Source organism: Typopeltis vanoorti, chromosome 23 (assembly GCF_054136105.1).
Source record: "Typopeltis vanoorti isolate ZY-2024b chromosome 23, IOZ_Tvanoo_1.0, whole genome shotgun sequence".
NCBI lineage: Eukaryota > Metazoa > Arthropoda > Arachnida > Uropygi > Thelyphonidae > Typopeltis > Typopeltis vanoorti.
The window spans coordinates 57,440,687-57,454,025 of NC_143571.1; the positions used below are offsets into that span (position 1 = coordinate 57,440,687).

General features: G+C 36.9%; 1 protein-coding gene across 1 annotated transcript in view; it reads right to left on the reverse strand.

Moving 5' to 3' along the window:
* LOC150093872 (intersectin-1-like) overlaps positions 1-12,824 on the reverse strand; it is a 510,882-nt gene extending 498,058 nt beyond the window's left edge. Inside the window, exon 1 of the mRNA XM_090413144.1 lies at positions 12,699-12,824. The gene's annotated coding sequence lies outside the window, so the exon portion shown is untranslated. The remainder of the gene's footprint in view (positions 1-12,698) is intronic.
* Positions 12,825-13,339: the final 515 nt, after the last annotated feature.

Below are 13,339 nucleotides of genomic sequence, written 5' to 3' on the forward strand. Positions count from 1 at the left end.
CACAGATAGCCGAATCGCTATTGCTTCCAGAGTAGTATTAAGCTGGACATGGTGGAAAGGAATATGACTGCCGACTAGGATAGCTACTCCTCCATGAGCAGGACCACCTAGACCTCTGTCCTTACGTACAGCAGTGAAATTCCCAAAGGTACGGTCCTCATTGGGTCTTAAGTAGGTTTCCTATAGACAGAGACAGAAAGGTTTGTTTTTCTGCAACAACACCTCGATATAATCGATATTCTGGCTAATCCCACGACAGTTCCATTGTAAAATTGTAAAAATTGTGAAAATTGTAAAAATTTTCCTATTGTCTTAATTTTATTGACTTCTCTGGTTTTCGGTAGGTTGAGGACTTACCTTTGTCAGATTTATATTTATTTGTTGTTTTAGGAAGTATGGACGGCCAGTGTCAATCTCTTCCTCTGGTAGAGTGTTCAAAACATCAAATGTGTTAGGGTCAGTTGGTAGGTTTAGTTTACTTTCAGTGGGTACTGAGGTATCCATTTTTTTACTGTGCGAGTGTCTGGTGGTTTATCTTTGAGTGATATCTCCGCCATAATTTTTTGACAGGTGAGTTTTCATCGACTGGGACCATTTTTTAAGTTGTCTCTGGAGTAAGGCAATAAGTTATGTGATTAATGCGCTCAACAATGAAGAACTTGCGATCATAAAGTTCAGGTATGGTAAAATTATCAGATGGTGGAACAGACATACATGTTTGAGTTGCAGTTGGTACTTTTTTAATTGTTACTTGTTCAGCATAGGAGGATTTCAGAACAGGTGTAATGGTGGCCAGTTTTCTTTTTGCATCCTGATATGTTATGTTTTGTTCTGTTTTAATTTTTTGAATCTCTTTTTCATCTTTCCATTTCTGACATGCATGACAGTTAGCTGGATGATCTCCCTGACAGTTGACACAGTTAGCTTTTTTTTGCACAACAAGATTTGTTATCATGTTCTTTACTACCACATCGGGCACAGGTAGTAGAACCACGACAGGCAGTTTGGACATGTCCATATCTCTGACATTTAAAGCATTCTAACAGGACAGCTGAGATACCCTACTTTTACAGATGTCAGAGGAGTAGATGTATTAAAAGTAAGGATGATGTTCTTGGTTGAAACCAGGCGACCATTCCTACGTATCAGGATGCGCCTTACACCCGTCACTCCTTGATCTTTAAGCTCTGAACATATCTCATCAGGAACATCAAGGAGATCCCATTCTGATGTCACTCCTCTATTGGAATTGAGTGTTCTATGAGGTGTTACTGCGATTTGTATTCCACTTATTGTTGTTGCTCTAATTAATTTCTTGGAATGTTGTTGACACAGTGTTTCCAAGAGGATATCACCAGAAGGCAATTTCTTAACAGTTTTGGGAGGTCCTGCCAGTCCTTCTAAACCTTTTTGAATAAAAAAGGGTGACATTTTCCAAATTGGTTTTTCACCTGTTGCATGAATGATTAAAAAGGTTGGTACATTTATGTTGGTATCCGTTAACTTTTGTTTCTTGCTTCTGTTTCCATGTGCTGTATCTATGGTATCAGCACTTGGTTGGGACTTTGTTAGGGTCCCTGAAACATTTAAGGACGAAGGATTCATGCTCAAGGAGATTTTAGCTCGGCGCAAGAGCTCCCCACCCATCACGGAGCCACACATGGACGCCCACTACCCGGCAAGCAAAGACTGCGCTCGAGAGTGGAACGCCAGGGCTACCCTGGATGCTATACCGGCACTAAAGCAGGTCTAGGATCCCGACGCTGGACCATGGGGTGAGAGACCTACTGCAACACCGTTGACTCTAGCAGGCAAGCCCACTAGCTGATTGATCCTGGCTGCATGGGCAAGATGGGCATTCAGGATGCCCATCTTGCCCATGCAGGGGAAAAGCAAAGAAAAAGTGTAAGAATGAAAAGGGCCAGTACCATCACGGGGAGGTCCCCTCCACCACGAACAGGTGCCCCGCATGGAGGGAGAGATAGCTGGCATGTCTATCACTAATTATAGGTAGCGACTGACGAAGAGACCGGAAAACAGGTTCTGCCATTTCTTGGTACCTAACCCTAACAGGATATGTTACTATCTGCAATAATGTGGGTTCTACAGTCGATTTTCTTGAGTTTAAGGGATAAAAACCCGAGTTTCCTGAAGAAAAAACCCACTTTCCCGTGCCAGAGATCGACTAACTCTGGAACCGGTCGAAGAAAGACTTAGAAAAAGTTACTCCAGTCAGCAACTACACTCGAGCAATATCTGTCTTAGTGCGGCCTAGCTCCACTTCTACTGATCTGCACATGCCATTTTAAAAAAATATTAAATTATTAAATCATTTTTAACAAATGATAGAATAGTTGTTGTGTTTGGATTTAGTGCATAAACAACTAATGGCATGAGACAAGTGTACTACATTTTGCAAATTGCGAGTGTTTCTATTGAAAATATATGTTATTATATGAATTAAGGTCGGTGTGAAGTGTAATTAACTAATTCCTTGGTTATCAGGAGAGCAACTGTTTGAATCAGAGTGTATATGGAAGACTGGCTCTGGGAGAAAGGAGGTAATTAGTACGACATGATTCTCTCCTGAGCTACAGCTGTAATTAATTTGCTGATCACAGTAATTCTCTGAGTGACGCGAAATAGCCAATGACATGTGTGGAATTAGTACTATTTGGAATTAAAATCAGCTAACGCCTTTTATTCCCTTGTATGCAAGGGCCGTTTTAGCCCCATCTAACGTTTGGAGACTAAGTGGATAGTTCAATCTCCACTAGTAGCCAATCAGAGATTGATAACTCAAGATTACCACTAATTTAAGTGGCACACAGTGAAGAGACGGCTAACAAGTGCGCCATCTTGTGGTTTCTAACCACAGAAAGTTATGGACTTTCAATTGAAAAATTCCAGTTTTTCACGTCGTAAACAGGATTCAAACCATTTTGTTTTTTCAAGTGGGGGATTCATATCGGGTTGTCCTTCGGGCACACACACACACACACACACACACACACACACACACACACACACACACACACACACACACACACACACACACACACACACAAAGGTGGGTAAATCAGTCTTTGCAATATCAATTTGTTCTTTGGTAGTGGAATGTTGCAACTTTGATCTGTAAGGTAAATATAAATCTGTAATTCTCTCAGATTATCGCACCAAGTAACATCCATTGACATCTTAAATACGAAGGCAATAAGAAGACAATCGAGATACAATTAAACCAGATCGTTTATGTATCGCCGAATGTTTTCGTGAGAGAGGTGCACTTTGGACGATCAAATGTGATAATTTCTTTCTGACATAAGCATATAGACTTCGGCCATGTCATTAGAGGGTCTGTTACCACTAGACTATGCGATATGTCCTACAAATGTAAAGGCTTTGGCTAACGTTTCTCCTGTAGAAGTCCTCAAAAAGTGACCAAAAGCTGAGTTAGTTTCATATACAGTTATCAAAGTGTCCACCAGGAAACTCGAGTTTCATCTCACAAAACAGGCAAATTGGTCTGAGGAAACAATATGATAAATATAATATATTGTCATCATAACTTATTTAGTTTGCAATGGCTAGGCTAGTTGATTCCAACTAGCCTAGCCATTATATGATTCGGCGCTGACAATGATTGAGGGAATCAACAAGAAAATAAATAAGTACAAATAAAAATAATAAAGATTTCCAAAGGAAATCTTGACTATCAGTAGTTAAAATTCCTCAGCCAGATAAGTTTTACGTATCAATGAGATCGGTCTGCTTATGTTTAAATTAATCGCCACACTATTTATTGTCTTTTGACATTCATTTGTTCTTGTATGCAGGTGGCTATCTGTTGATAAATGTCTGTTGGTGTGACATTCTAAAAAGAAGAATGTTGAATAGCTTTATTTTTAGTCAATATCGTATGCTTTGTTTATGAAGTGTGTTAGTTCACTGACTGGAGTGAACTATTCTAGTCAGTGAATAGAATGAATATTTAAGGTGTAATGTAACAAGACATAAGTGTACATTCACGAGCATGTTGATACAGAAGAACTGAAATTAAGAATTCATCTATGGAAAGTAGAAGTAGAATTTACAGACATTATGATATCATTATCAATCCCCCCCCCCATAGATAGACAGACTGCCTAACCGTCTACAAAAATTTATTAGGCAAAACGAACGCTGCGTACTCCCATTGAGGAATAAAGGGCATTAGACGATTTATATGATGTATTTTATTTACAAAAAAGACTATGACTATTGGTAGAATTATCAGAAATTCCATTCTGTACATATCATATTAGTGTAAGTGCATTCCATCTATTCACTGGACATTCATCAGATGTGTACAGTCAGTAAAATGCTCGATGTGTGCTAGACCTGTCCTCTCTAGGTGATCCTTTTGTTGTATGCTTTTCTGGAGGCTTCGACTCTCTGAAGATCAGTCACTCCAGACACATTATTCATCCATTTCATTGACGGTTTGCTCCCACCTCTTTTTCCAAGAACTTTACCTTCTATTACTGTTCAGAGAAGTCCTCCTTCCATCCTTTCAATGTGTCCAAAGTATTTCAACTTTCTTCTGTCAATATCCATGGCCTGTGTAGCTTAGTGGAAGTGATGCTTACAACCTCTGCGCTAGGCCGCACGAAGCAGACTGATTGTTCGAGTCTACTCGCCTACTGGAGAAACTTTTTCTAAGCCTTTCTTTGAACAGTTCTTGAGTTAGTCTATCTTTAGCACGGCCAAGCAGGATTTTTCTCTCTGAAACTCGGGGATTTAATCCCGAAAACTCAAGAAAATGGATTATTGAACCCACATTATTTCAGATAGTAACATATCCTGTTAGAGTAAGGTACCAAGAGATGGCAGCATTTGTCTTCATCTGCTTATAATTAGTGATAGTCATGGACCAGATATCTCTGATTGGCTACTTGGAGATCGAACTGCTTATTCAGTCTCCAAATGCTAGATGTGGTTAAAAGGCCTCGCCTGTTCCCTATAAAGGAATAAAAGACATTAGCTGATTTTTGATTTTTTTTCTCTATCTACTGTATATACTTAAGGAGCCTTAAAGTTCTATTGAATCTTTCTAGCATTCTTTAACACCATATCTCAAAAGGAGCAATCCTTTTCCTATAAAACTTCTTGGGTTCCAAGTAGCACATCCATAGGTTGCTGTTGGAAAAATAACTGATCCTAAATCTTCACGTTTGTTCCTGTGTAGATAAATTCATACTTCCAGATTTTAGACTATCTCTGATGGTTGTGTTAGTTATTCGTAGTCTTCTTCCAACAGCTTCTGAACAGCAATTCTTCACATTAATAATAGATCCCAGGTACTCGAACTTGCTGACTTTCTCAATTCTTTCTCCATTAAGATACATTTGTTTATGAGGAGCTTCTTTGTCTGTATTTCCTGTGAGAACCATAATCTTTGTCTTGCTAGGATAGAGCTGAAGTTCTCTGTTCTTTATGATCTCGTTAACTTTGTCAATAATTTGTCGCAGTTCTTCCTTGCCATTAGAAAGGAGTACTGCACCATCAGCATTCCTCGGATTACTGATCAATCTCCCACATATTCTAATTTGAATTCATTCAATGCTAAATGCATGATTTCTTCAGCATGGATAAACAAGTGAGGAAAAAAGTAGGCATCCTTGCCTAACTTCCTTTCCAACCTGAAGCCAATAAGTTAATCGAACCACTGTTCTTACTGTGGCTTCTTGCTCATTGTACAAGATTTAGAAGTTAGCTATCAAATTAGCTTCTTTTCATTACTTCCCAAAGATTCAAATGCTGAACACAGTCAAAAGCTTTAGAGTAATCTATGAAACATATTACCATAGGGAGTATAAATTCTTTATAATTTTCTATGATCTGTCTAAGTCAAAGGATATGATCTCTGGTACCATTACCTTTCCTAGAACTTGCTTGTTCCTCAAGCATCTGTACCTCGACTTTGGTTTCAGTCCTATTTAGAATGATCTTTAATAAAATCTTGCTTACATGAGAGATTAAAGTAATAGTTCCATAGTTCTTCAAATCTTTCATATCTCTCCTCTTTCATAGTGGTATGAAAGACTTTTTCCAGTCTCTAGGCCATGATCCTGTTTCCCATATCCTTGTAATCAATGTATAAAATAGAACAAAGTGCGTTGCTTTTTTTTTCGACCGGCTCTCGAGTTAATCGATCTCTGGCACAGGCAAGCGGATTTTTTTCTCTTCAAACCCGGGTCTTAAGTCTCCGAAAGTTTGGTAGGGTTAAAACGGCCTCATCTTCTACCTATACGGGAATAAAAGGCGTTAGCTGATTTGATTCGTTTTTTTTTTTGTGGATTTCTATTTGTTAAGAGATTCTTAGTGTTTCATGTATCTATATTTTTGGGTGAATTTTTAAGTTCGTCTTTCAAACAGAAGATAAATTCACAAACATCCATTTTCTATGCGTAATAGTGCTACGTTCAATCTTATATTGGATACACCTGTGGTAGCATTTGCCAGAAAGATCAATTGGCTGCTTCCTCCTCATAGATAACCATTACGATCGATTGTGTATTATCTGGTTGCCAATGTGCACCACTACGCGAATAGAATAGATAAAACGGACTAGAAGCACCAAAGCAAAGCGAAAATTAAAAGAGAGGGACTAAAGTGAATGAAACTAGTTTCTGTTTTAAGACTTCAGCAACTAAGGTTTACATTATAACTATATTATGTCTGTTAATTGCTTTTGCTCTAAGGCGAGTTGTTCTGTTTTGTAGGGTGAAAAATACAAATTTCTAAGAATTCCCTTCCATTAATTCAGATTGTCTTCCCATAATACAAAAACATTATGAAAAGGGTCACTACCCAGAACGATTTCGACCTTCACTGAGGTCTCATCAATAGGAACTAGATCCATAAAGATTCTAAGATTAAATCAATACTGGGGTCTCTATCTTCTATATATAGAAATTTGAAAATGGTGTATCACCATATTGTTAATTACTCTGGGTCAGAAAGAGAGAGAGAGACTGATAGAAAGATTTTTTTCTTTTTTAAAACGTGTATATACTTGTTAAAGATGCCAAGCTATTTTAAACCTGGTTTTTACTCCATTTCCCAAGTAAGCAAACAGACAAATAAGTCAAGTTTGTGCCTGCATGTATTGCAAGTCTAGGTGATCCATAAAGTAGTACAAGTCTGGGCAACTCGTGGTAAAAGTGGAATAAGCGCTGATCACTATTCTTAATATTTACCCTTAATGCAAAGCCCATCTCCTTGAGGAGATGTATAATGCTATGCATTAAAGGCAAGGGGCCACTACCCAGACCGGATTCGACCTTTATTGAGGTCTCATCAGTGGGAGCCAGGCTTAGAAATACAAGGTTAAGTAAATAAGGTCAAAGCACCTTGTGGTAACTTGTTTTGGTAAAATACTTATAAGCTCCGTATTACTTAACCTTGGTATTTCTAAGCCTGGCTCCCACTGATGAGACCTCAATAAAGGTCGAAACCGGTCTGGGTAGTGGCCCCTTGCCTCAAGGAGATGGGCTTTGCATTAAGGGTAAATATTAAGAATAGTGATCAGAGATTATTCCACTTTTACCACGAGTTGCCTAGACTTGTACTACTTTATGGATCACCTAGACTTGCAATACATGCAGGTGCAAACTTGACTTATTTGTCTGTTTGTTTACTTGGGAAATGGAGTAAAAACCAGGTTTAAAATAGCTTGGCATCTTTAACATATATTATACCCAAGGTAAAAAACTTTCTACGTGTATATACTTGATAACAAAGCCTGTGTAGCTCACCTGAAATTGGCGTGTACCGTCCACCAAGCTAGACCATCAGAAGAAAGAGTGTCGTCAATTCAGTTCTAGTCCTGACTAGAGAAACTTTTACTAAACTTTTTTCGACTGCTTCTCGGGTAAGTCGATCTCTGGCACGGGCGAGTAGATTTTTTCTCTTCTGGAAACTGAGAGATTTCATCCCTTAAATTCAAGAAAATCGACAGTAAAACCCACACTATTTTCAGACAGTAAAAATACTATTAGGATTAGGATTGTTGGCCACAGAATGGCAGCACTTGTTGCCAGTCTCGTAATTGGTTGCCAATTATAATTAGTGATAGTCTTGGGCCAGCTATCTATGATTGGTTGCCAATGGATTGGACCGCTCACTCAGTCTCCAAAAGTTAAATAGGGCTAAAATTGCTTCATATACTCCCTATAAATGAATAAAAAGTGTTAGCTGATTTTTTATTGAAGAAATTATCCGAAAAAAACTATCTTCTTGGATCTAGTTCCTACTGATGAGAGTTCATTAAAGGTTTAAACCAATCTTAACACTGACTGTTTCCATGATGTTTTGCATTATGGGATTCGGAGCAATTGATGTGAAGTAAAAAAACTTCTGTATTTACCCGAAGTAGGTTAGTCGCGAAGAAATATTCATGCGCAAACTTTGTTTTTTACGCTTGAGTAAGAGATTAAAATCAAGAGCATAATTTCTTGATATTTATAATATATTTTGTAACCAAGTGGAAAAATCATCTTTATACAGATCTAACCAAACTGAAGGTTAAATGTCGTTTGGGACTTGTGACTGCGTTTCAGCAGAGAACACCCTTTTACTACTTGTATATGGAAAATATATGACTTCTAGTAGAAGTCGAGTATTCGCAGGTTTAAAGTCTATGATATTAACACCTTCCTGTCTTCCGAATACCTAATTAAAGAAAGAGATTGCCTTCATCTGTTTTTAATTTCCTAGCTTCTGGCAGGAACCTTGGCACCCGGGGATAAGTTGTCATAGATATTTGGAACCGAGAGGTGATACTTGGTTCGAGATTATGTGAGTCATCATCTCTGGTTATTCACACATCGCATTGCAGTGTTAGCCCGCGTGGGATTAGTTTTGGGATTTTAGATCGTGATTCAACATTCTAGAAGCTCTTCGGCCTTCGGATACAGGTAAGTATCCTTTTTTAATTTTTTTTTTCTCCCTTTTATTTTAACTTCTACCAGGGCCGTACTTATGCACAGGTGCATGAGGCTCTAGCTGAGAATTCCACCGAAAAACTATGGCCAATTTAAGGGCTCCAAACAACGAGGGATTGGCCCCCAAGCACTCCTGCGCCTCGGACCCCGCCCACCTTGGGAAAAGTGTAAGTATGGCCCTGACTACTACCGACAAAGCGGGAGCGGATCATCGATCTGAATTGGGGACACCTGGACTACGAACAGTGCTCAAAATGCATGAGCAGACTAAGATGGTCCTGGAAAAGAAATGGCTTAACCTTTTCCCAAACGCAGAGCCCAATCACTGCATTTGTTGGCTTTTGCTGTTTTACTATTGTTGGTCTCGTGTTAGCACCAGGCCAACAATAGAACAGGAGTTGGCCACATAACAACCCAACACAGATGTAGATGGTTTTAAGCAAGTCAGAAGAAAAAAAAAAAAAGGCGCAAGGAAACAAATAATGAAAACACTAGTGGCAACATGTGCATAAGCACTGCGACACTGCAGCATCCCAAGGAAAACGAAAAAAATAAATTTCGTTTGTATTTATAAATAATAACAATGCTTACAACATTATATAAATGCAATACAACATGTTGGAGGTTACAGCTTATGTTTCGACATTGATTGAATAGTTAATAAGTGTAATTGTTCTATTAACGCTTTAGATTACGAAACAAATGCACTGGGATTTAACGCAGTGTCGGAATTATCACATTTGGTCAGTTGTGGCTAGACTGGTAGATATTCGTTTGCACTTGTCACTGCACGTAACAAGTGAATCCGACACTGCTCGTTGAGCAGTGGCACTACAGATAAATTGTATGCTTGGGCGCGTTATTTCTATGAGATACAAAACATTTATTATTGTGATCGGGGTGAGGGTGAAATATTTTTGGTAAATCTTATTTTATTCTGTTAAAATAACATATAATTATTTATTTATTATAGATATTATAGATATTATAGGCTGAATTTTCAAATGAAAAAAAAAACATGATTTCGCAAATTACAAATTTTAATGAAAAGGTTATTTAAAAATTTTGTCAAGGGAAAAATAGAGGAATGAATTTTATTTTCAAATAATATTTTTAATAAAGCAAATTTTTTAATATGTAAATTTACTTAATAATAAATTGGTTACTGATTAGGAAAAATGAATTGTTTTTCTTATTTTGTATACGCAGCACTCCCCACTTGAAATTTCACCGGCCGGAACTGGAAAACACTGAAATGCTTCTTGTTGAAACTTGTTGTTTAATATATAATTTAATATAAATTATCTTTCGATAATTGACATGGAACTATGTAGTGTAACTAACTATTCAAATGATCTCATTTCTTTACTGGGTGAGAGTGGACTTTAAAATTGTTCTAAACAAATGATTTAGTTACAGGGTGCGGTAATTAGACATGAAGAAAAGGACATGCTTTAGGAAGAGTTAATGGATGCAAAGATGTGAATATTTTGCTTGATTAAGATTTTAAGTTTATAAATCATGTTGATAATTCCAGTTAGCTAAGCAGATTGTAAATTAATAAAAGAAGCTTCAGGTTTCAGAAAGGAAATTACAACACCCTGAATTACGAATCCCAACTTTACTCACGCAGATTTCTATGAATAAGGGTAGTTTTTTTTTTTTTTTTTTTTTTTGCTCCCGACCACACTTTTAGATCCATTATTTGTTGGAATATCGATTTGCATTACTGCATATCGATGTCATCCAGTCTGTAAGAGAGGACAGTAATATGGATCGACTACATTTTTGACCCTTCCTCTTGAACGATATAACAGCAGAGACTATTAAACATGGAGGAAAAGAGCTTTAGAAACAACTGTTAATTATCTGTAATTATCTAACATTTCATCACAATGGAAAAAATTTCTAGTAATATGAGTACCATTCCGCCCAAAAAAAGGCAATCTGAACAACCCAGAAAATTATAGAGGAATCATAGTACTTCCTACCATATTGAAAATTTATAACGGCATGCTTTTAAACAGAACTGAACCATGTGTAAGCACCTCTTTTACTCTAAAAACAAAACAAAACAGAAGCACCATTGAACATATCTACTGCTTTAGGTTGTTAGAACGAGCAAAGAAAAAACCTTCCCTTATCTTAAGCATCATCGATATCGATTTCTCAAAAGCCTTCAATTCAATCAACAGACAAAGAATGCTCAGAATTCTCAGTTATTATGGCATATCCTTGAAAATAATCAAAGCAATAGCAGAAATGCGCCAGAATTATCATACAAGAGTAATGATTAATGGATAGATGAGTGACAGTTTTTCTATTTCCACAAGAGTTCTTTAAGAATACTATTTAGCATGTCTTTTTATTATTACCCCTGATTATGTATTCAGACTCACAGAAAATGGGTACGGAATAACTCGAAGATTCGGCTGGACACACCCATATAAGCAGTCTCTGTTTTTCTGATGAAGTTGTGCTGATTGACTCTGACTGCTCAAAACCACCTAGAATATTTATTTAAAAATGCAACACTGACTGTTACTCGCATTCAATATTAGGTAAAATAAAGTCTTAAACAATAGAATAGAATAGAATAGAATGAAATATTAGGCTAAATGCTTTTGAGTACCTTGGTTCCTACATCGATGCTCTAACTTTCTGCAAAGAAAGCACAAAGCAGCTCTTCAGTTCCATGAATGTCTAACTAATATCTGAAATCCAACTTCATCACCACAAATACCAAAATTCGTCTGTATAAAACCACGAGTTGAGCCATATTTATTCGTACATATGGTGTCCAGACATGGAACACACTAAACGAGCAGTTAATATTATCAATAACTTTGGGGCAACATGCCGTCGAACAATACTAGGATATACAGTATATGGCAAAGACCCACCCTCCTAATAGAAACAATTCAAAAAAAAAAAACGACTGAAATGGTTGTGACGCCAACTTAGACATCCACCTGTTGCCCACTCGTATGTTTCTGCTCTTGCTCTTTACAGGCCACCTAATAGACAAAGAGGAAGACCAAGAAAAGTTTTATCAATACATAAGTAAACTTCTTTTTGAAGATGAGACTCATGAACCATTTGACGCAAAACAGAACAACTCGCTCACTTTTATTTAATATACTTTATATGTATGAGTTTTTGTTATATGAATATTTGCAATAGTATGAATACATTTGAAATGTATGAATACATTTCCCTATTCATACATTTATAAATGATGATGGTGATGTCTCTCAATAGCATTTCTGAGGCAATTTATATCAGTAACTCAAAGCAGTACGAAAGGACCATGTTCTTGTGAATGAAATAGTTACTCCATTGAGTGAGGAATAATACAAAATGACCGGAGTATATGTGCACTTTTTCTTTTTTATACAGTACTCTCTCTCTCTCTCTCTCTCTCTCTCTCTCTCTCTCTCTCTCTCTCTCTCTCTCTCTCTCTCTCTCTCTCTCTCTCACACACACACACACAAAGATATGTATCCCATGCAAATCGGGCGCCAACTAACTTGCATGTAGTCTGGGGGTTAAAAGAATCTAAGAGGGTTAGAACTTATCTTCGTGATGTAGAAGCATTCCTAAAAATGATTTAGGACTTCCTAAATTAATATTCTTAATCATTGCAGGAAAATATTTTTAAAGGTCTAATAAATAAGTTCTAATTTCTACTAATTTAAGATATTTAGTTACCTTTAGCGTTAGTTTCCTCCGAAATGATTTTCCATCGCTGATGAACTCTAATGTATTTACTAGTAGTCATAGATTTTCTGAGTACGATACTACAATGATTCTAAATTCTATATGCGATACAAATCTGATTGGTTAGCTGAAGTAACGCAGGTTCTTCTTTCACCTAGTTTAATATGCATAACCGCTGTTCAAAGGCCATCCTCCATATATGGTTTGCCTGCAGGAGCAAACGGGTATGGAAAATGACCCTCATTGAATGTTTAAGCATAATACATGCAAGGTTAAAGTTTATGGCTTCAGCTTAGCTAACAACGTCCGCATGGCTAGCTTATATTGGTTCAAAGTTTATGTTTGAATGATATCAAAAGTCTAATAGTTTATTGATTCAATTGTGAAAGGGGATGAAAGTTCTTTGGAAAGTAAAATAGAAATATCAGTTTCGATTGTTTATTAAAGTTCGTTTAGCTTCATTCTATATTATGGACAAAGAAGAAGAAAAAAATGGTGTTATAACCAGGCAATACCACATCGGATGTCAATGCAAAATTAAGATAACTGCGGCGTTGTTGAATATAGCTTAATGTTTAAAATTTATTTATTACTTTATTTATTAATTAAATTTAGAAAATTTATTTATTACT